Source organism: Microcaecilia unicolor, chromosome 7, assembly GCF_901765095.1.
Source record: "Microcaecilia unicolor chromosome 7, aMicUni1.1, whole genome shotgun sequence".
Taxonomy (NCBI): Eukaryota; Metazoa; Chordata; class Amphibia; order Gymnophiona; family Siphonopidae; genus Microcaecilia; species Microcaecilia unicolor.
In genome coordinates, this window is record NC_044037.1 from 52,992,342 (window position 1) to 53,014,707 (window position 22,366).

Sequence of the window (22,366 nt, forward strand, 5' to 3'; positions counted from 1 at the left end):
CTCCTTCCCTCCCTTTTCATTCATCCCCTCTCTTTTTCCCTTTTGCCTTCTATGACCCTTCCTACTTGCTGCTCTATAGCTCATGCCTCCTTCTTACATGTGTATGATTTATTCCTTTCCCATCTATATCGTAGTTCCTTTCTGCATAGTTTTGTAAACCGCTCAGGTCTGCAAGTTAGGATAAGTGGCATAGTAAATTCTAATAAACTATAAACTATTCCATGCCACCGGTACCGATACAATGAAGATTAAAGTGCGTTAATGATGTATGAAATTACAATATTTTGCTATGCTGATAAATAACCCCTGAGGAAGCCATTGGTGATGGTGAAATAGATCCTGTTGGGTTTTTGTGACTAAAAAGATATCATATTTGTGTATTGCATAGCTTTCTAATTACTTGCACTAAAACATTTGATAAACTATATTAAAATGATTTTGTGGGTTTTTTGAGGGCTGATAAATGACAAAAGGAACCTAAGTTTCGAGCAGACAAGAATGTATATAGGCTGCATTGAAAAAGGTTGTTGAGGTCCTTTTCCCCATTTTTATATAATATTGTGAGTTTGTTTGAAAAGGCAAGACTTCCTATGCATCCAGTTTCTCCTTTTTGGGCAGCCAGCTTTGGAACGCTCTGCCAAGATCCCTCCGAACAATCAACGACCATCTACCATTCAGAAAAATGTTGAAGACCCATCTCTTCAAGAAAGCTTACCCTAATGACCCAGCTTAACTTTTTAAGCCCACCCACATGATTCCTGCCCCGATGATTATTATACCTTTGACCATGTCTCACAATCTCCTTATGCTCATTCCTCAATCTCTTCCTCTCCATCCTTCCTATCCCTTGCCCCTCCCAATCTCTTCTCCTTTTGCTTAGCCTATCTTTGTTTACCTCTCCATGCTCAATTTACATATCCTCAAAACCCCACTACTACTATGTTTACTACAACTTGTAACATTCTCCTTCAAGACGTTGTAATTCTATTTACTATGTAAGCCACATTGAGCCTGCTATGGGTGGGAAAGCGCAGGGTACAAATGTAATTAATAATAATAAGACAATTGCTATCATCTATATGAAAAAATATTGATAATTTTTTTAACCCAGATCTTTGAGAAAGCGAGTCAAGGTTGTTCCCAGGATTTAGGTTCAGAGTTGTAGAATACTTTCATTTCTGCGCCTGACAGTAGTTGGGCGTGAGCATTTTCAAACAGCCTTTGGCAGACATAAATGTTCATGCCTAAAGTTTATTAGGGCCCTGTTTACTAAGGTGCGCTAGCATTTTTAGCGTGTGCACAAAATTAGCACACGCTGTGTAGGCACTCATAGGAATATTGTGGGCACCTACACAGCACACGCTAATGGTTAGTGCACGCTAAAAACAGTAATGCACCCTTAGGGCCCTGTTTAGTAACCAGCATTATAGGCACGTTAAACTTTTTAATGTGCATTAACCATGTACGTGCCTATGAGGAAAGGCTAAAGCGGCTAGGGCTCTTCAGCTTGGAGAAAAAGTGGCTGAGGGGAGATATGATAGAGGTCTATAAAATAATGAGTGGAGCCGAATGGGTAGATGTGAAGCGTCTGCTCACGCTTTCCAAAAATACCAGAACTAGGGGGCATGTGATGAAGCTGCAATGTAGTAAATTTAAAACGAATCGGAGAACATTTTCCTTCACTCAACGTGTAATTAAACTCTGGAATTCGTTGCCAGAGAATGTGGTAAAGGTGGTTAGCTTAGCGGAGTTTAAAAAAGGTTTGGACGGCTTCCTAAAGGAAAAGTCCATAGACCGTTATTAAATGGACTTGGGGAAAATCCACTATTTCTGGGATAAGCAGTATAAAATGTTTTGTACTTTTTTGGGATCTTGCCGGGTATTTGTGACCTGGATTGGCCACTGTTGGAAACAGGATACTGAGCTCGATGGACCTTTGGTCTTTCCCAGTATGGCAATACTTATGTACTTATGTACAATATCCCTATAGGCGCCTACATGGTTAGTGTGCACGCTAAGTATAGGCGCTAAAAAGACTAACGCACCTTAGTAAACAGGGCCCTAAGGTAAACTTGAAAAAAATCATCACTTCCTCTGGAAATGAGCTATCCATACAACCAGGTACCTGTTACATAGACTGACCAGTGTTGGAGATGAGCTGCTGGGCTCCATGAACCCTGTCTGACTCAGCACAGCTCAGTTAATGCTCTTAAACTCTTTTATCTTGTTTCAGCCCAAAATGTGATTAGTTCAGTGAAGTTGTACATATAGACTTTCAAGAGCACAAATGTCCTTTCTTCCAAGAGTTTTATATTTATGTAAAACATCTTGCTCTGTTTTAGCTGCTGGAAAATGCTTCTTGAGTCAATTAAATTACAGGTTTAATCTAGAAACTAATTTTAGAGATAAATTGTTAGTATTTCCTTTGTTTCCTGAAAACCAGATCGCACGGCATCTGTGTTGTTGTTTGACAATAAAACAAAATAATGAATCACATTATTCAGTTCCTGCAGCTGCAGACTGCAGTGTCCCTTTAGAAGTACTGATTGAACCAACACAACACTCGGTTGGAAACAAAAACAAAAAGAAAATGAAAATTCTTCAGAAAAACTGTTTGTTTCATGATGGTTAGTGTTTAGTAAAAGGGAATATCTGCGCATAATTACTGTCTGAAATATCAGTAAGTAGCACAAAGCCATATGTTAGGATGCGATGTAAAGATGCTCAAGATGGGAATTTTAAAAATGCAATTACATAGTAACATAGTAGATGACGGCAGAAAAAGACCTGCATGGTCCATCCAGTCTGCCCAAGAAGATAAATTCCTATGTGCTACTTTTTTATTTGTACTGTCCTCTTCAGGGCACAGACCGTATAAGTCTGGCCAGCACTATCCCCGCCTCCCAACCACCAACCCCGCCTCCCACCACTAGCTCTGGCACAGACTGTATAAATCTGCCCAGCACTATCCTCGCCTCCCAACTACCAGTCCCGCCTCCCGCCTCCCACCACCAGCTCTGGCACAAACCGTATAAGTCTGCCCAGCACTAGTCCCACCTCCCAACCACCAGCCCTGGCACAGACCGTATAAGTCTGCCCAGCACTAGCCCCGCCTCCCAACCACCAGCTCTGGCACAGACCGTATAAGTCTGCCCAGCACTATCCCCGCCGCCCAACCACCAGCCCCGGCACAAACCGTATAAGACTGCCCAGCACTAGCCCCGCCTCCCAACCACCAGCCCCGGCACAGATCGTATAAGTCTGCCCAGCACTAGCCCCGCCTCTCAACCACCAGCTCTGCCACCCATTCTAGGCTAAGCTCCTGAGGATCCCTTCCTTTTGCACAGGATTCCTTTATGTTTATCCCACGTATGTTTGAATTCCGTTACCGTTTTCATCTCACACTCACAATAATGCAGTTGCTCACTCACTGGCATATCATGAGACTAATATCAAATGATCAACTTGGGGATGAAGCAGTATTGAGGAGTCAGATAAACTTAAAGAATGTAAGAAGGACCAGGAAGGGAGAACAAGGAGATCCATGGTGGGAGCAGAGGAATGGAGCTGACCATAAAATCAAAGCGAGAAGTCCCTGCCTTGGTTTCAAGAGGCCAGCGTGAACTGTCTGATACCAAGTAGAAAGAAAAAGCATTCAGTTGTAACTAAAAGTATAAGAAACCATTTCCAAGTTGCTCTAGCCCTTGTCTCTGCTTCTTCTTTTATGTCTTGGACTTCTTATCTGAGGTCTGTTTCCTCATTTCTTTTCATTTTTCAAGTTTTTCTCATGTTTCTGTTTTTCTTTTTGCTTTTCTTCTTCAGTCTCTGTGTATGCTTTGTATTTCTGCCTGGATTCATATTTCTTTCATTCTGTTTCTCTTTTATTCCTTCTGTCCAAGTTTAACTGTCTTCCTTTTAAAATAACTCCCTTCCTTTTTTCATCCTTTATCTTCCCCAGTTCCTTCTTTTCTGTGCCACTATTTTTTTAAATGTAGATTCTTTTTTTTTACCAAGTCATTCAAGGTTCAAGGTTCTGTTTATTTGATGAATTGCCTAAGGCAATGCCATCAAAGTGATTTACAGATAAAAGCATTATCACAGAGTACAGTACATCGTGTCTTACAATTTTACAGTAAAAGTGAAATAAGCAGAAAACAATAAAAATAAAACAATAAAAAGAATAGAAAACAAGGCTAAACAGACAACAAATAAGCAAACCTGCTGTATCTCACAGGACCCCCAAAGGCTAATGCAGGCCCAAAAGCTAACCGAAAAAGATGCACTTTGAGTAAGCCTTTAAATGAGGGAAGGGAAGTCTCTGAACATAAAAGTATGGGCAGGTTATTCCACAGTGTAGGTGCCACTATGCTAAATGTCACTTTCCAAAGTGTGGAAGACGGAATAGTGCGCAGTGAAGGTACAGGTAACAATTGCTGTTGCCTAGAGCAGAGGGCTCGCCCAGGGATGTAAGACTGTAGACAAGGTGACAAAAATGCAGGTAGCCCTGTATGAAATATCTTGAACACCAAAAGCAGTATTTTGTATGTAATACGATATTTCACTGGCAGCCAGTGTTCAGTTTTCAACAGTGGAGTCACATGATCATATTTGGACGCATGAAAAAGTAGCTTTATAGCTACATGTGTATCAGTTGCAGTCACTTGATCTCCCTCTGACCAATGCCCCTGAAAAGAACATTACAATAATCAAGTTGTTGTATTACTAAGGCATGAATTATAATATGTAAAGCCTTTTTGTCAAACAGGTGCTGGATTGAACGTATTTGACGTAACCTAAGAAAACATGCTTTAACCATTGTAGAAATATGTGCCTTAAAAGAGAGGGTAGAATCCAGCAGCACACCCAAGTCTCTAACTGTGTAACTAGGCTGAACCATTAAATTTCAAAGTAAACAATGGAAGTGCTGAGAGAGATTTACCAAAAATTTTGAAACAAGGTTTTTGTAGGTTGAAGACCTGCCTGTTGAAGTCTGCCTACAGCATCCATCGTGAAGGCATCATCAAGCATATCCAAAGGCACAAGAATCAAGTCATTCTAAACCCAACTTATCTCATCCCACTTAACTTTTCTCTGTTTTATTCTCTCCCATTATCTTTTCTCTTTGGTTACAGGTCTCAAATAAATATGTTCAAGCATCTTTGCACTGTTCTTCTTTTGACAACTGTACAGCAAACAGAGGCAATGTAATTTCTTTTTGTTTGGGGGCGGGGCAAGCTCTGCCACCAACTCCACCCCCAGCTCCCACCCTGATTTAAACATAGTTTTATGTGCATCATATAGGGGGCTATTCTATAATAGGGCAGCCCAGTGCTGCACAAGGAGCATCTATTCTATAATTGCATCTGTGCACCCAGATTCCATTACAGAATATATACATAAGCTCGTACTGGCACATCAAAACACAGGTACAACCATTTATACCATGTTAATGGCAGGCCTACATGGGCATAATTAAGTGCACCATACAACACACGTACCTTATAGTATTCTATAAGTTGTATGCATAAGTTGGAGACATGTTCATGCCTGTCCCATGTCCCTTTCCAGTTATATGTTATAGGCAGTATTATTCAAAGTACTAGGTCAAAGTACTTATGTAAAAGTAAAAAAATAAATAAATTAAAAAAATATATATTTGTAATATTTAAGTAAAAGTACAGTGAGGAACACATTAAAAATTTTACTTAAGTGAAAGTATAAAACTTACTGCCTAATATAATAATTTTTGAATAAAAACTAAAAGTACTGCAACCACAATGAATGCAATTATTAACATTTTTATCCCTAGAACTTTATTGCTCTAAAATTCTAAATCCATTTTGCTCTTAGTAAAACTACATTTTGAAAATGGCTGTCACTCATGAAAGTGTGCTGCGAGTCATTAATCTAAAGCTAAAAAGGGGTTCAAGAACTGCACGAGAAGGAAGTGGATTGTTCAGCTTAATCAAAATTTCCTTCAAATCAGACCAGGCTGCCGTATTACTGATGTCTGACTGGGTGTGCAGGTATTGATCAAGGAATTTCTTTCTGAAACACTTGACTTTTGTATAACAACACATACTTTATCATCATCGCTTTCAAGATTTGTACCTTTGTTCACAGAATAATACATGGTCTAGCTCTGAGCTATATGTCTGAACTAATCGACTTACCAGTTAGAAACACAATTGAATCAGCCAGAACGTACTGAACTTTTCACTTCCCAAGTTGTAAAAACCTGAAGTATAAATCAACGTATGCGTCAAGTTTCTCTTACATATGCACACAGCTCTGGAATTCTCTACCAAAATCTACGAATAATCATCTAGAATTCCGAAAAAAACCAAAAACTTACCTGTTCAAGAAGGCATACCTCACAGTATCTGACGTAAACACCAAATAATGAAATATGGCATTTTATCAGGAAACGGACAGTTTTCAACCCCGATGCATGATCACACCCTAACATTTTGTCTGAATCACCCCAACCTCAGACTGGATGGACTGTACAGGTCTTTATCTGCCGTCATTTACTATGTTTTTCTTTACTGTACTTGTCATTGTAATATTACCCCTATACTGTATTTGTTCACACTGGAGTCTGTAACCACCTCTCCGGAGCTATGTAAGCCACTTTGAACCTACTAAAAAGTGGGAAAAGGTGGGATACAAATGTAAGAAACAAATAAATAAATAAAATCATAATTTGCATTAGAAGTAGTGCTGTCTAAATTACATTTGCAGATGTAAATAGTGGGTTTGTAGATGTAAATGGCCCTAAAGGTATAAATTGCAGTTTTATAAAAGTAGTAATTTTCACTTGCATATACGCGGGATGCACAGTTTTGAAGGGGGTGTGCTATGGAAGTGGTTTGGGCAGGCCTAAAAGGATTTATTAACCATCTTTATAATAAGGTTCATCCAATGTGGTATACAACAGGTACATCTGGATCTGCATCAAGAGGAAGGCATCTATCCTGGGTTGGAGAACAGGAAGACTATTCCATGAAGTGGAAGAAGTGAAACTATTACAAGGAAATCCTACTTAAAGATAAAGACAAATGATGATCCTATACTTGCTTTTCAAGAAGGCTTAGCAGAAAGAAAAGGCCAAAGCAACATGAAGTATGCTAAAGGGTCCTTTTACCAAGCTGCGGGGGCCATTTTTACTGCGCGCCAGGGTCATTTTTTCCGCAGCCAGTAAAAGCCCCCCCCAAAAATGGCCACACGGTGAGATAGATCTTACCACATGGCCATGCAGCAGGGAGCCCTTACCACCACCCATTGAGGTGGCGATAAGGGCACTCGTGCTAACCCGGTAGTAACCAGGCAGTGTGCGGTGATGCTTGATTACCACTGGGTTATCGCTGGTCAAGCCATTTCCGAGGGTTTTCATTTCCCCCCAGAATGGTGCACACTCTGGACAGGACTACCGCTGGTGGCCGCGTTGGGTCGACAGTAGTCCCAGAAGACCGAGAGTTAAGCCCATGTTGGGCTTACCGTCGCTGTGTAAAACAACCTCTAAGCGCTGTATTTTTGTAATGATTTAGGGGACATTAAATCCTGATTTAGGGTTTAGGAAGAGGATTTTCTTTTGTTTTATTTTTACTTGGAATAATAGCTTTGGAGTGAGAACTTTTATGAATGGCTGTTATCCCCTAAAGCCTAAGAGCTGGTTTCTTCTCCCATGTCATCTGGTTAGATAGCGGCAAGAAAGCTGGGAAGAGGAAAGCCAGCAGCAGGCCTTAAACTTCTGTCATCTCTCTGAGACAAGGGTTTAAAGGTTTGCTTAGGCAGCTTCTTAAAACATTAGTGTGAATTTTGCCTTCCATCTTTAGATTTATGGAACACTATTTCAATTAAGATAGCAGTCATCAGTTAATTAACATTAAGCAGATTTTACCCTTTTGCAAAAGAAGGAAAATTAATTATCAGCACAGAGATTGACTCAGGTTCCCTCTTTACTGAGGAGTAAGGGGACTTAACAAGTGTTTATCTTCTAGTGTAAAATTTTTCTCTAGTCTCTGAATTCACTTACAATATTAACAAAACAAATCATGAAAATATTTAAAAAACAAGTTTAAATGTGCACATGTGCAGTGTTTTAAAAGGTCAAAACAGTGTTAACGTGTGTTGTGGCACAAGTGTGTGTTACAGGAGGAAAAAGCCTCGAGAAAACTCCTCTTGTATGCAAACAAATGCTTTAATCGGAGTTGGACTTCCTCATCATCGGCTAAAATACCCCCCAGATGTTACAAGTTGAACAATAAAGTTTTTCTACTTAACTTTTTATGTCCTTCAATGGTCTTGAACTTCACGTCTAGACTACATACAATGGCTGTGAACGTTGGCTGTGATCTACGGCGGCCAGCGTTTTGAATCCTATCTGCATCAGGAACACACACCAAGTTTTCTCCGCGCAATATAGCCGGCGGTCGCGAAAAAAGACTGCCAGCTATACTGAAAAAGAAGTTACTATGAGTATTTGTCTCCACAGCAAGTCTTTCTTCATATTCTCTTTTAGCCTTCTTTATTAATGCTTTGCATATAATGGGGTCTGGCCTTCCACCTCCCCCCCCCCCAAAAAAAAAAAAAATCTTTTCAATCTCAGAAGCCCCTGCTGAAGAGGAGGCAGAGACTGGAGATCCTGGTGGCTCCTTCATGGCTTCCGGATGGACCGATGCTCAGAACCTAATGCCAGTATTAAAGGCGATTAGCACCAGACTAGTGATGCTGTTGAATGCTCTAATGGTTTTGCTGAAAACTGTATTTAAAAGCATTTATATGCATTTAAATGCAGTCAGTAAAAACTCCACAGCAATGCTTAAAAAGAATTAAAAATCTCTTAGAAACCTAATGCCTGGTCTGGGGCAGTGTTAAGGGTTGGTTAACAGAAGAGGTGTCTAACGGCACCCATTCTCTCCCACCAACTCAACCACCCTACCCCGGATGTGCTTCCCCAAAATGCCATCGCCCCCCCCCCCCCCAACCTTCAACCTTAAAAAAAATCCCCTGTGGTTCTGTGGACCCCTCCTGGCTTCCTCACAAAAAAATAGCCTGGTGGTCCAGTGGGCCCACTCACCTGACTCAATCCAACCCCCTGAACCCTCCAACCTGACCAGACCTGCCCCAGTCTGGGAAAGCCCTGGACAGGCTGGGCCAGACTGGGTCGACCTCCCTAGTCACCACTGGCCCTAGGGGTCTAGTGGAATCCCACTCTCCCCCAGACCCCTCCATATACCTCTCCTCTTTGCAGGAGGCAGGAGGGATGCCTAATCTTGCCTGTCTCTGGGTGCCAAAATCTTCAAACTGTCGGTGCCCTGCCGCCATCTGGGCAAGGCCTGGTTGGGGGGGGGGGGACCTGATGGAACTCCTGGCTATTTTTTGTGAGGTGGCCAGGAGGGCTCCAGTGGACCACCAGAGATGGGGGTTTTTTTAAGGTTTGGGAGAGCCAATGTTCAGAGGGTCCGTTCCCATTTTTATTTTCTTGCGGGAAGGGGTTAGGGGTAAGGGGCCATGGCATGCTGCTGCATGTTTTGTTTTGGGTTTTTTTTTTTATGTCAACTTTCTTGTCAGTGTCTGAGCCAGTTAGCACTCAGGCACTGACAGGAAAATTAACGCAGAGTAGTGAGCAGCTAATTAATGCGATTTTAATGCAACGTTAATTTGCACGCTATTATGCTGTGCTAGGTTCAGGGCAGAATTTCATTCTACCGTGAACCTTTGAGCATCAGCCGTAATCTTCGTTTCCTTTGAGCCTCAGAAAGTCCTTTAAACCCCAAGCTATTCAGAATGGATTCTTATTCTAATTCTCCTTAATTACTATAGATGCAAATTTCCTTTAATTTTTTTTTTCCAAGATTTTTTTATTGATTTTAGTACAATGTAAATAGTACATAACATTCCTTTAATCCTTGTTCAGCAAGGCCGCTGAAGGGGCTGCTTTTGCTATCAGTGCAGACGATGAATGAACGAAAGAATATCACAACCGTGGCCAGCATCAGTCAATAAAAATTGTCTCTCTTTTTTTTTTTTTTTGCAGCATCCATTATCTTTAAAAACATCACAGACTGACCACATCAGGCTCTAGAACGGCTCTGTAGTTTTTAAAGTTTTCTTTGCAGTGATATATGATTCTCGCTAAAAGCCAGAAGCAGGTGAGCAAGCAAAATACCCTGTGAAGACAAACCCTAAATGCCTATATCTGTCATCCACCAGCGTGTGTCATCATAGCAAGGTTCATCAGAAATGCTAATGCAAGCTCTTACATTAAACAGTACATGGTTAGAAGAACGTGGTCTGTAAATGGAAAACCGTATTGTCTTGTTGTGTGTGTTAGTTTTCACGCCTATAGCCTACCATAAATCCTTTGAACTGGAGGTTGTCAGCGTGTTCCGCAGCTGTGTCTGCCTACTGGAAAAAGGAAACGGGCTTGTGCAGATCATGAGTTGTTTTCATATTCTGTGCCGATGTGAAGTTGCATTTTTAGTCTGCTGGGTGTAACCTAGAAGCGGTGCATCGTAGTGTACGTGTAGATTTTCCCCCCTCCCAATAAGGACCAGCGACCAGCCTGCCAACAGCAGAGGTTCATAAAGAATCTCAAGGTCAAAGAAAAACAGAGGAGAAACTGAGCAGGTAAGATTTATTCATCATATTGCCGGGCTGCTATTTACCTCTGGTCTTACTTAACACATTATTACAGGGACCGGCTCTTAAGCTCTGTATTTCAAGCTCATTACTGTCAGCCCTTCTAATGCTCTTTTCAGTGTGGATCAAACATAGCCAGTTTTAACATCCGTGTAACAAATTAAGGCAGTTACATTACTTGATTGGATGAGTACTGCTCATAATGGACAAAACAGCATTTAATTGATCCGCGGCTCTTCCCAATGCACGTAGCAATCGGTCCGGAAAACTTTCAACAAAACGTTATTTGTGTTTAACTTCTTTAACAATCTAATAATCTTCTACAGCCCTAATAACAGATATCAGCACAGATACTGACTTAAACCAGAGAACTTTTAGACTCCTCAGTCACAGCTCCTTTCTGGTTATTAGCACTGCCGTTGTGGCAGAATAGCTGTCCCCATTCCAGTTAATAAAAAAAAAAAAAAATGTGTCTCGGACAGTCTGACCTGACAGAGCACATAAAATAGGTAAGTTGAAATGTTTTCCTTCAACCTAAGTCAAGAGAACCCCCTGACAAAACTGATGTAGAAATGTCTGTGAAGTTGCAACAGTTCTGTTTACTTAAGAAAATGAAAACCAAGAGATGGGGGTTTCTGATTAAAAAGCTGCTTTCACAGATAAAAGTTAGTCTGTGAAAAAGGAGGTCCATCTGACATAAGAGTTAAAAGATGACGTTTCAATGTCAATAAGAATAAGGATTTTCACTATGTTATCTATTTAGACAAAGGAAAATAAAATGGAGCCTGCAGACTGCTTTAAGGAGGATTAAGAATTTTTTTTTTAATTAGATTTATACCTTATTTGGACTTTATACCAGCTAAACAAGGAGGGAAGTTAGATTTTAGAGAACATTCTTAATGCTTTCTTCTCTTCACACATATGAGAACGTTTTCATAAGCACTGTAGAAAAAGAAATGATAAACTAGCTTAATGAAATTTAATGAATATTTTTAGCCCTAAAGGCTCAATTCAGTGATAAAGGTGGCTGTTAAAGCAAATTTGGCTATTTCACATATCGGTGGCTCTAAAAACCAGACTTCAAAATGCTTAAGGATGTCCACCGACTCTAATATTTTTTGATGAATAAAATCTTAGAGGACTGTGACTTAGAATATATCATTTATAGTTTTAGAAAATGACTTCTTTGGAGTAAGCTGTAGGCCACAAAGTTCCATAACCTACCACTACCACTGTTCTCTGTAAGCTAAGTGGGAGTCCTCCACCTTTGGTCCTGCCAGTGGGGGGAGCTGTTTCACTATCACATTTCCAATAGTGAGAGACAGACAAGCTCTGCAGGACTCCAGGGAACCTACCTGACCCTAATGATTGAAAACATAAAATTGAAGCATCACCCCCCCACCTCCCCCCCCCCCCCCCCACACACACACACTGGCAGCAGTGTAGTTGGAGGACTCTCGCTCAGTTTAGAAGGAACAGTGACCACTGCTGAATGTTTACAATTATGAAAGCATGTGGTTAGGCCTGGGCACCTGCATTTATGTGTCACTCGCACATGTAAATGTACAGAATACCAGCAATTTCACTGGAAGGTGCAGGGCTTTTTTTGAGGGGGGTACTTGGGGGTACTGAGTACCGGCACCTTTTCCATTGCCTGCTAAATGTGACCCAAGGACATCAAGTTTTAATGAAATAACTCAGGCTCTACACACCAATTCTGTCTTGTCATAGATTCTGTGACTGGTTGCAGAGGGCCTGGCTATTGTGGGGTGGGTCCTTCAGTGATCACCCCACTTCTGAAGAGTGGCCTAGCATTTGAGTACCGGCACCTTTTTTGCTATTAAAAAACACACTGGGAAAGTGTATAACAATCACATCTTCAATAGAGGGGGACAGCAAACCTCTGCAGGAATGATTGAAAACACAATATTGAAGCCCCCCCCCCCCCCCCCCCCCCCCCACACACACACATACACTGACCACAGTGCAGTTGGAGGACTAGTTCTCAGCTTACAGGAAAGAGTGGTGTACACTTGCACGTGTAAATGGCATCAAAGTGACTAGGTGCTATTTTGTAACAGGGTCGTAGCCAGACTTCGGCAGTAGGGGGGTACAGAGCCTGAGGTGAGGGGGCACATTTTAGCCCCCACACCATTGCCGCCACCACCAACAACTTTGCCCCCCCTGCTGACAACCCTCTCGACCCCCCCTCCCGTTGCCAACCCGCCGCCATCACCTACCTTTGCTGGCAGGGGACCCAACCCCTGCCAGCCGAGGTCCTCTTCTTCTCGCAAAAGGCTTCCTTCTGTTTCTGATGTCCTGCACGTGTAATCTACGGGGGCCCAGGCCCCCCTAGCCCCTCGTAGCTATGCCACTGTTTTGTAAGGTTGTCCAGAAGTGGTACTCATACTTAGATGCCGGGTAAAAATTTGTGCTGAGGGCTGTCCTATAAATGGCAGTCCAGGCTGAGCACCCTTTATAGAATAGCGCTTAGAGTGAATTCCCACGCCCAACTTTGGGAGCAGTTACTTATGCCAGTTTAAACCTGGCACATATCCTGGCAACTTGGATGCATAACCCCAGTATTCTATAATAGTGTGCCTAAATATTTGGAATGCCCTTGACTCACCCATGCGCTTCCCAGGCCATATTGTATGTGAGACACTTTTCACTGGATTCTATATAGTGTGCTTAGATTTAGGCTCCCAAATCGGCGCAGATTCTATAACACTGTGCATAACTTCATTGGCTTAACAAGCTAATGAACTCTGATAGCAGCACTTAACAAGCAATAATGAGCACTAATTGGCATGGATTAGAATTTAGGCGTACAACTTGCTAAGCATATTCTGTAACGAAGTGCACTGAATTCTAACATGTGGTAGAGGCAAAAAGGGGCAGGTTATGGGCAGGGAAATGGGTGTTTCTTGGGTAGTCCAAAATGTAGGTGCCTAGTTATAGAATATGGCCCTGAGATTTACACCAGGTTTCCATTGGCATAAATAGATGCTTACAGGTGCTGAATTATCAACTAGCCATATTCTATATTAGACTACGTTTAGTCGGCACTGATTTTGGCGCAGATTTTTCAGGCGTGAAATATGGAATCTAGTCCCTCGTGTGCACAGCATTATAGAAGACCGTGTAAGCATTTGATATTACAGAAGGATTTTGGGTTGCATGGTAATGGAATACATGATAATGGTATAGCAGAAGACATTATAAGACATTTTGGATATATGTGGAGAATTTTACATGTGTTGATCTTTGTGGTATACTACTACGGTATATCTTGTCAAAGAGATGGGTCTTCAGTAGTTTGCAGAGGTTGGTCAGTTCATAGATCGCTTTTAGGTTGTGTGGCAACGCGTTCCAGAGTTGCGTGCTCATATAGGAAAAGGTAGATGCGTGCATTAATTAATTAATTAAGCTCAATAATTTGTTATTAGCACCCAATTGACTGTTTAGTTTACGTGCACATCTGAGTTCCATGTCCATATCTGGGTGACCTATATAGATTCTGGGGATAGTGCATAAATGCAAGGAGTTGTTTGCATAGATGAAGCATGAGGGGGCATGGGTGACACCAGGGGCATAGCTATGTGGGGTCACAGGGGCCTGGGCCCCCTTAGATTTGGCCCTGGACCCCCTGCCGACGACCCTCTCAACTTCCCCTCCCACCGCCAACCCGTCGTCAACCCGCTGTCGCCGTCTGCTACCTTTGCTGGTGGGGGACCCCAAGCCCCGCCAGCCGAGGTCCTCTTCTTCCTTTGTTCTGTTTCCGAGTCTGACGTCCTGTACGTACAAGATGCAGGATGTCAGACTCAAAAACAGAATGAAGGAAGAAGAGGACTTTGGCTGGCGGGGGTTGGGGTGCCCCACCAGCAAAGGTAGGTGATGGTGGGGGGGGGGTTGGCGGCGGGAGGGGGGTCGAGAGGGTCGGCGGCGGGGGGATGGTCAAAGTTGTTGGTTGTGGCGGCTGCGGGAGTCGGCGGCGGTGGGGGCAGTCGGCAATGGTGGGGGGGGAGGTCGGCGGTGCCAGGGGTGCTAAAATGTGTCCCCTCACCTCGGGCTCTTGACCCCCCACCCTCCAATGTCTGGCTACGCCCCTGGGTGATGCTACTACTTATGTAAGCAATTCCACAATACTGTCATTTATGTGTTCCCCTGCCACATTTAGACACCCAAAGTCACTGTTCCTTCTAAGCCGAGTGGGAGTCCTCCAACAACACTGCTGCCAGTGGGGATGGGGCTTCAATATTGTGTTTTCAAACAGGGACAGGTAGGTTCCCTGGAGTCATGCAGCACTTGCCTGTCTCTCTCTATTGGAAATATGATCGTGAAACAGCACCCCCCACTGGCCGGACTGTAGCTGGAAGACTCCCGCTCAGCTCAGAGGGAATAGTGCCCACAGTTATGATTGGTCTATGGCTAGTGCAACTGGGGCACCTAAATTTTAGGTGCACCAATGCCAGGTTACACTGATATACTATGATGGTTTCTAGGTACCCAGAAGCCATTATAGAATAGGTTCTCACTGCATAGTACTGGGGCACCTAAAATTAGGTGTTCAGTTATAGAATTGCCGCCCCCCCCCTCCCATAATGCTGGAAATGTAAATCTCATCAGCAGTGTGTTATTTCACATACTGATGAATATTACTGATTTGAATAGTCTAATGCATTTTTAAATTCTAGAACCGTGAAGTTGTTTCCAGCATCTCTTGGAGTAGAACAGCAGGGCCGATGAAACGTTTTTAAATAGCAGAGTTCTCAGAACCAAATACGACTGCTTCCTGAGCAGAAAAGAGAGTGACATAAAGTCTTTTTCTTCCTGATTTCCCGTCCACCCTGCTCTACCCCCCCCCCCCCCCCCCCCCCCCCCCCCCCCCGCTTTCTAAAGACCAGGCAAATGAGGCTCAGGGAACAGGAACCAGGGATTTTATCATTTATTATGTAGGGGGTTTTTTTACAGTACACTCTGTCAAAAGCAAAATAATCTCCCCCAAAAGGCAAAATGCAGCTTACATCTCACTTTATTGCTCTTCCAAAAGTTTAGCAACAAAGAGCTGGTGACAAGCCAACATCACAGAAAACAGCAGGACAATAAGAAGCATCTTGTGGGGCTAATTTTAGAAGAGACTAGACTTGTGCATATAGAGCAGTGTTTTATGTGTTCAAACAGGATTTTATTTGCTGCATTTGTATCCCACATTTTCCCATCTATTTGCAGACTCAATGTGGCTTACATTATATAGCAATGGCATCACCATTAACAGAGTAAGAGGTTCAGCGTATTGTTACAATTAATGTACAAGAATAACAGGTAGGTAGGGTAAATAAAGTGATAATACATAACATACAAGTGAGAGTAGGAAAAAGTGTAATGTTCAATAATGATAATATGATAAAATAATCAAATCAGAAGGGATCAATATTGGTTGGTTCTGGTATAGATTAGGAAACAAGTCATTAAGGAGGATTCTTTTTGTAAGTCTTTTTGAACAGGATCTTATAATGTACACTACATATATGTGCACATAAAGGGATGCCCAAAAGAAATTGGTGCTGAAAAAAGCGCTATTCTGTAAGCTGTGCTTAAAGCTAGGCGTGGTTTATAGAATAGCGCTTATGCCTGGGAATCGCACCTAATTTAAGGCACAGCCATTTGCACCAACTGAAATGTGGTACAAATGTATGCACCTAGGTTAGGTGTGTATCCCCCCCCCCTATTTTATAACAATACGCATGAATGCTAGAAATGCCCCCATGCTGCCCATGACCCTCCCATTTCCACACAACTCTTTGTTTTACTCACAAGCAAATTTTAGGTGCGGATCCCGCACCTAAATTTACACATCTATATTCTAATTAAATTTAATTAGTGCCAATAATGGCTTCATAAAAAGTCAATTATTTGTGCTAATTAGCTTATTATTTAATTAAATTGTGCATGCAATTTTTGGTAACTTTTATAGAATTAGGGGGCAAAAACATAAAAGGCAGTTCTATTAATTTGGGTCTACAGGTGGGCACCAAATATCCCGTCTATTACAAAATGCTAGCACATACGTAAGTAAGTGGTTCCACTAATCAACACTTACCCATGTATGTGCTAGCTGTGATTCTGTAAAACATGTGCATATTCACTTTAGTGTTCACATGAGAACATTTGCAGACAATGGGCCACTCTACCAGATATGCACATATCTTCCAGAATACTGCAAGTTACATGCAAAGGTGGTGCCAAATATCCACAAACACTTATATTTATTTATTTATTATTACATTTGTACCCCACGCTTTCCCACTCAAGGCAGGTTCAATGCGGCTTACATAATAATATGGATTACAGAGAATTGATAAAGAGAAAATATGTTAACTAAAGCAGAATAATAAAAGAGATTTGTAGGTAGAGATGGGCAAGGGTGAAGGGAGTAGGAGAAGCATGAGCAAGGGGTAGGTGAGCACTGGAGGAGGGGGAGGGGGAGGGGGGATGGTATACAGGAAAAGCATAGGGAAATTTGGTAGGAGATGTAGTCTGGGTCATTGTCGTAGTCTCCTGGATATGTGTTAGGTAGATGGGTTCATAGGATTAGTTTGGGTAATTTGGGTAAGCTTGCTTGAACAGATGGGTTTTTAGTGACCTCCGGAAGGGTAGATAGTTGCTGATTGATTGGATGGATCTGGGGAGGGCATTCCAGAGTTGGCTGCCTAAAAAGGAGAAGTTGGATCCATGGTACTGTTTGTACTTGAGTCCTTTACAATTGGGGTAATGTAGGTTGAGGTAAGTACGCAAAGTTTCAGACATGTTTCTGGTGGGAAGTTCAATCAGATTGAGCATATAGCCCGGAGAATCACTGTGGATAATCTTGTGGATTAATGTGTGGACCTTGAAGATGATTCTTTCTCTGATGGGGAGCCAGTGAAGTTTTACACGAAGAGGTGTTGCGCATTCAAATCGTGGTTTGCCAAAAATGAGTCTTGCTGCTGTATTTTGGGCAGTCTGAAGTTTTTTCAGGATCTGGGTCTTGCATCCTAAGAAAATACTATTACAGTAGTCAGCGTGGGTAAGTACTGTGGATTGCACCAAGTTCCGGAATGTTTTCAGGGGGAGATATGGTTTTATTCGTTTCAGTATCCACATCATGTTGAACATTTTCTTTGTAGTGAATTTTGCATGACTTTCAAGCGGGAGATGGTTGTCTAATGTCACTCCAAGGATTTTCAGGTTGTCAGATATGGGGATTGTGATGTCAGAAGTATTAAGATTAGTCGGGAGGAGCGCGGAGTGTTGAGATGAGAGGATTAGGCATTGCGTTTTCTCTTTGTTCATTTTCATCATAAAGGTGTTAGCCCAAGAGGTTAAGATGTTCATGCCCAAGGATATTTTGTCAGAGATTTCTGTTATATTAGATTTAAAGGGAATGAATATGGTGACGTCATCGGCGTAAATGAAAGGGTTGAGACCATGCCTGAATAAAGTTTTGGCTAGGGGGATCATCATAAGATTGAAGAGGATCGGGAATAAAGGGGATCCTTGAGGTACACCGCAGCCAGGTGACCAAGGAGATGAGATAGTTGAGGTAGATTTAACTTGGTAAGATCTTGAGGTGAGGAAGCCTTTTTATCCAATTGATGATATTTCCACCGATACCAAGTTTATCCAGTAGTTTGGTTATAATATTATGATTTACCATATCAAATGCACTGGATAAATCGAATTGTAGAAGGAGGATGTTGTTTCCAATTGAGATTTCTTGTTTGAATTTGGATATTAGAGTGAGTAGGACAGTTTCTGTACTGTGGGCTGGACGGCAACCCGATTGCGATTCATGTAGAATGGAGAATATTTGAATATAGTCATTGATTTGAGAGGTCACCCTGTTTTCCATCACTTTAATTAGCAAAGGGATGGAGGCGACAGGGCGGTAGTTGGTGACATCACTCGCTGGTTTCTTGGGGTTTTCAGGTATTGGTGTAAGTAGAATGCTGCCATGTTCCGTAGGAAATGAACCTTGTTGTAGCAGGAAGTTTAGGTGGGAGGTGAGATCTGTAATAAAGCATTCTGGGGCATCTTTCATTAGGTAGTTGGGACATGGGTCAAGATGGCATGAGCTATTGACACCCCATAAGATATTGCAGCTACATGATCATATGGAAATTGTGCCTTATTCCCATAGTCTACAAACATCAGTTACTTGCTTAAGTGCCCTTATAAACTACTACTTGGCATGATCATTTTTTGCTACCATAGCATTTATGTTTATGTAGTGTACATGGAGGCATTCCTAGGGACAGAGAATAGGCAGATAGAGGGTGAAACTGACCCTAATGTGCATATTTTACAAAATGCATGCATATGTACTTATGAGCACACACATAATTACACCTGCCTCACTGCAGGAATGAATGTGTGCCTCTACTTAAGAACGTAAGACCATAAGCGTTGCCATACTAGGGCAGATCGAAGGTCCATCAAGTCCAGTGTCCTGTGTCCAACAGTGGCCAATCCAGGTCACAAGTACCTGGCAAGATCCCAAAACAGTACAATACATTTTAAGCTGCTTATCCTAGAAATAAGCAGTGGCTTTTCCAAAGTCCATCTTAATAATGGCTTATGGACTTTTCTTTTAGGAAATTATCCAAACCTTTTTTAAACCTTGCTAACTAAGCTAACTGCTTTTACCACATTCTCTGGCAACAAATTCAAGAGTTTAATTTTCCAGAGGTACTTTTCTAAAGGTGCTTAGGCACATATGTTGTCTTTATAATTTCAGTTCAACATTTGCACCTATGTGTTCTTCTTGCCTAGGTGTCTTGCTGTAAGTGGAGGAGTGGCCTAGTGGTTAGAGCACTGGTTTTGACATCCCAAGGTGGTCAGTTCAGTTCAAATCCTCCTGCTGCTCCTTGTGATCTTGGGCAAGTCATTTAATCCTCCATTGCCTCAGGTACAAACTTAGATTGTGAGCCATCCAGGGACAGGGAAATACTCAGTGTACTACTGAAAAGCTGTGAGCAAAATCCAAATAAATGTTCTTTGTATAATACGCAGAAAAAATATCAAAGCAGCCTCTCTGCCCATAAATCCATTGTGTCAGTTTACCAAAGAAAGCCACAGTTTATGCTCCAGGTGGAAAAGGAGGCAGTTGGCCTGCCTCTGTACTCCTCAAGGGAGTATACCTTACCAAACTTCCTCAGACCTATAAAGACTTGGGTCTGCGATTCCTGTAAAACTGCTTGTTCTAGTTAGTTTAAGGCAAATGAGAGCCAAGTTAGATAACAGAGATCTTTTAGAAAATCCTGCTTAGCCACTTCCGCTATTATGTAAAACAGAAGTCTTTAACTACAGCTGCCTTATGCAGAAGGAATGGATCCTCAGAAGCTTAGCTGAAATTGGGTGGCGGAGCAGTTGGGGGGAAGAGGGGGTGGTGGTTGGGAGGTGAGGATAGGGGAGGGCAGACTTACACGGTCTGTAACAGAGCCGGTGATGGGAGGCAGGACTGGTGGTTGGGAGGCGGGAAATACTGCTGGGCAGACTTATATGGTCTGTGCCCTGAAAAGGACAGGTACAAATTCAAGGTAAGGTATACACATATGAGTTTGTCATGGGCAGACTGGATGGACCATGCAGGTCTTTTTCTGCCGTCATCTACTATGTTACTATGTTATGGGCTGTATTCAGGCTGCCAACCAATATTTTCTAGCCTGTGAGAAAAAGTCTGGCCCTGGTAATGGAAGTCAATCAATACTAGGTAGAATCCCCCAGGGAAAGACAAAACAATAAGAAGCCAAAACAAAAAAAAAGAAAAAGTCAAAATTATAACCCCATGGATTAGAGGGTCCTGTATATTTGTTGTGATATTTATTGAAATGACACATGCATTCTTGTATATTTGATTTATTTCACGTCACTTTATTGTAGTGATTTTTTTCATGCATAAATTTAGAGCCGCACAGAGAGTATTCCATGATATATACGGCTTTGTAGTGAGCCGCTCCACGGCAAGTCTCACTGATTTCAAACACTCAGCTGTGGATACAGCCTATTCTGAACTCTCTCAGGCTGTTCACTAAAAATTAATTATATCAAATGTTTACCACACATTAGCTGTGCTTGTGTTTTTCGATAAATATTGGTTATTAGTTTCAAGGGATTGACTTTTTTTGGCCTGGTAATGGAAGAGCATGGCTCACAGTATCCAGCACAGGGGCGTGTCTTTAAATGAGTATCTGCATAAATGCACACAGTTGCCTCAGATATTTCACTTACACCACACAGAGTCAGTTTCTGAAGGTCAGCACCAGTGCCAGAAGCAGCAACATCTGATAATGTGTGAGTCCTGGTCACTCTGAGACTGGTGTGAATTAGCAGGAGTGTGTATGCCAAGTTTCTCCCTCCTCCCCCCAGATTAGAGGAGCAGGTGGGGGGACTTTCCATTCCTCCCCAGACTTTCTCACACACACATATTTTCACATATGCACTTTTTCTCTTTCTTTCTTTCTTTCTTTCTTTCTTTTTTAACTCTCTAACTCACAAACATACACACACCAGCCCTCTATCTCTATTTCTCTTTCTCACTTTTGTTGTCTCTCACCAGAGCTGGCCCCGATCGATCAATCCTTGGGCACCTCTAGGTGGCCATTTAGGGCAGCAGCTCCTTGGAGGCTGCAAGGAGGTGCTGCAGTGAAAATAAACAGTAGGTCTTGATAGCAACACAAACTCAAAAAAACCCATCAGCACGTACTTTAACTTGTATTTTTGTAGGATTATTGTGCTGTGGTCATGATTGTTGAGTTCACTAAATCAAAAATCGTAAGGCAAGGGGCCTAAAATCTAATGGGAAGGGGGGGGTTAAGATTGAAGGGTGCCCTCTACCCTTGCACTAGATCTGCCTTTCTTTCTCTCTCACACACACACATACATATCTTTTGTCTCTAAGAGGTCCTTTTACTAAGCTGCGGTAAAATGTGGCCTGCACTAGTATAGGCGTGGGTGTTGGGCACGCGCAGAATTATTTTTCAGTGCATCTTTTAAAAAGCCCTCTTCTCCCCTCCCCCGAAAATGGACGTGCGGCAAAATCAAAATTCCCGCACGTCCTATTTGGGTCTCTGACCTTACCGCCAGCTATAGACCTAGCTGTAAAGAATTTGTGCGGTAATGACCTACGCGTGTCAGATGCCACTTAGCACGCGTCCACTACGTGCGCCGGAAAATAAAAAAGATTTTTTTCAGATGCACGCCAAAAATGAAATTACCACAAGAGCCACACAGTAGTCGGGCAATAAGTTCATTTTGGCGCACATTGGGCTCGTGTAGACGCTTACGCAGCTTAGTAAAAGGGGCCCTAAGTTTGCTTGTGCGCTTTGCCATTAGGTAACTCACATGAAATTGACTAAGTTTCTGGCTTGGTGGCAAGATATAACAATACTGGCATTTAGCCGGGCCAGTACTTAATTTTATCCATATATTCCAAGATGTGTTCCATGTATTGGAGGAGGAGGAAGGAAGAACAAACTACAGGTGACACGGAGTGGAGGAGTGGCCTAGTAGTTAGATCACTGGTCTTGAAATCCAGAGGTGGCTGGTTCAAATCCCACTGTTGCTCACTGTGATCTTGGGCAAGTCACTTAACCCTCCATTGCCTTCGGTACAAACTTAGATTGTGAGCCTTCCCGGGACAGAGAAATATCCAGTGTACCTGAATGTAACTCACCTT

The 22,366-nt window shown here is 42.3% G+C and overlaps 1 protein-coding gene across 1 annotated transcript in view; it reads left to right on the plus strand.

The window, feature by feature from the left end:
• Positions 1 to 10,518: 10,518 nt before the first annotated feature.
• GPR174 (G protein-coupled receptor 174) overlaps positions 10,519 to 22,366 on the plus strand; it is a 28,446-nt gene continuing 16,598 nt past the window's right edge. Inside the window, exon 1 of the mRNA XM_030210547.1 lies at positions 10,519 to 10,635. The gene's annotated coding sequence lies outside the window, so the exon portion shown is untranslated. The remainder of the gene's footprint in view (positions 10,636 to 22,366) is intronic.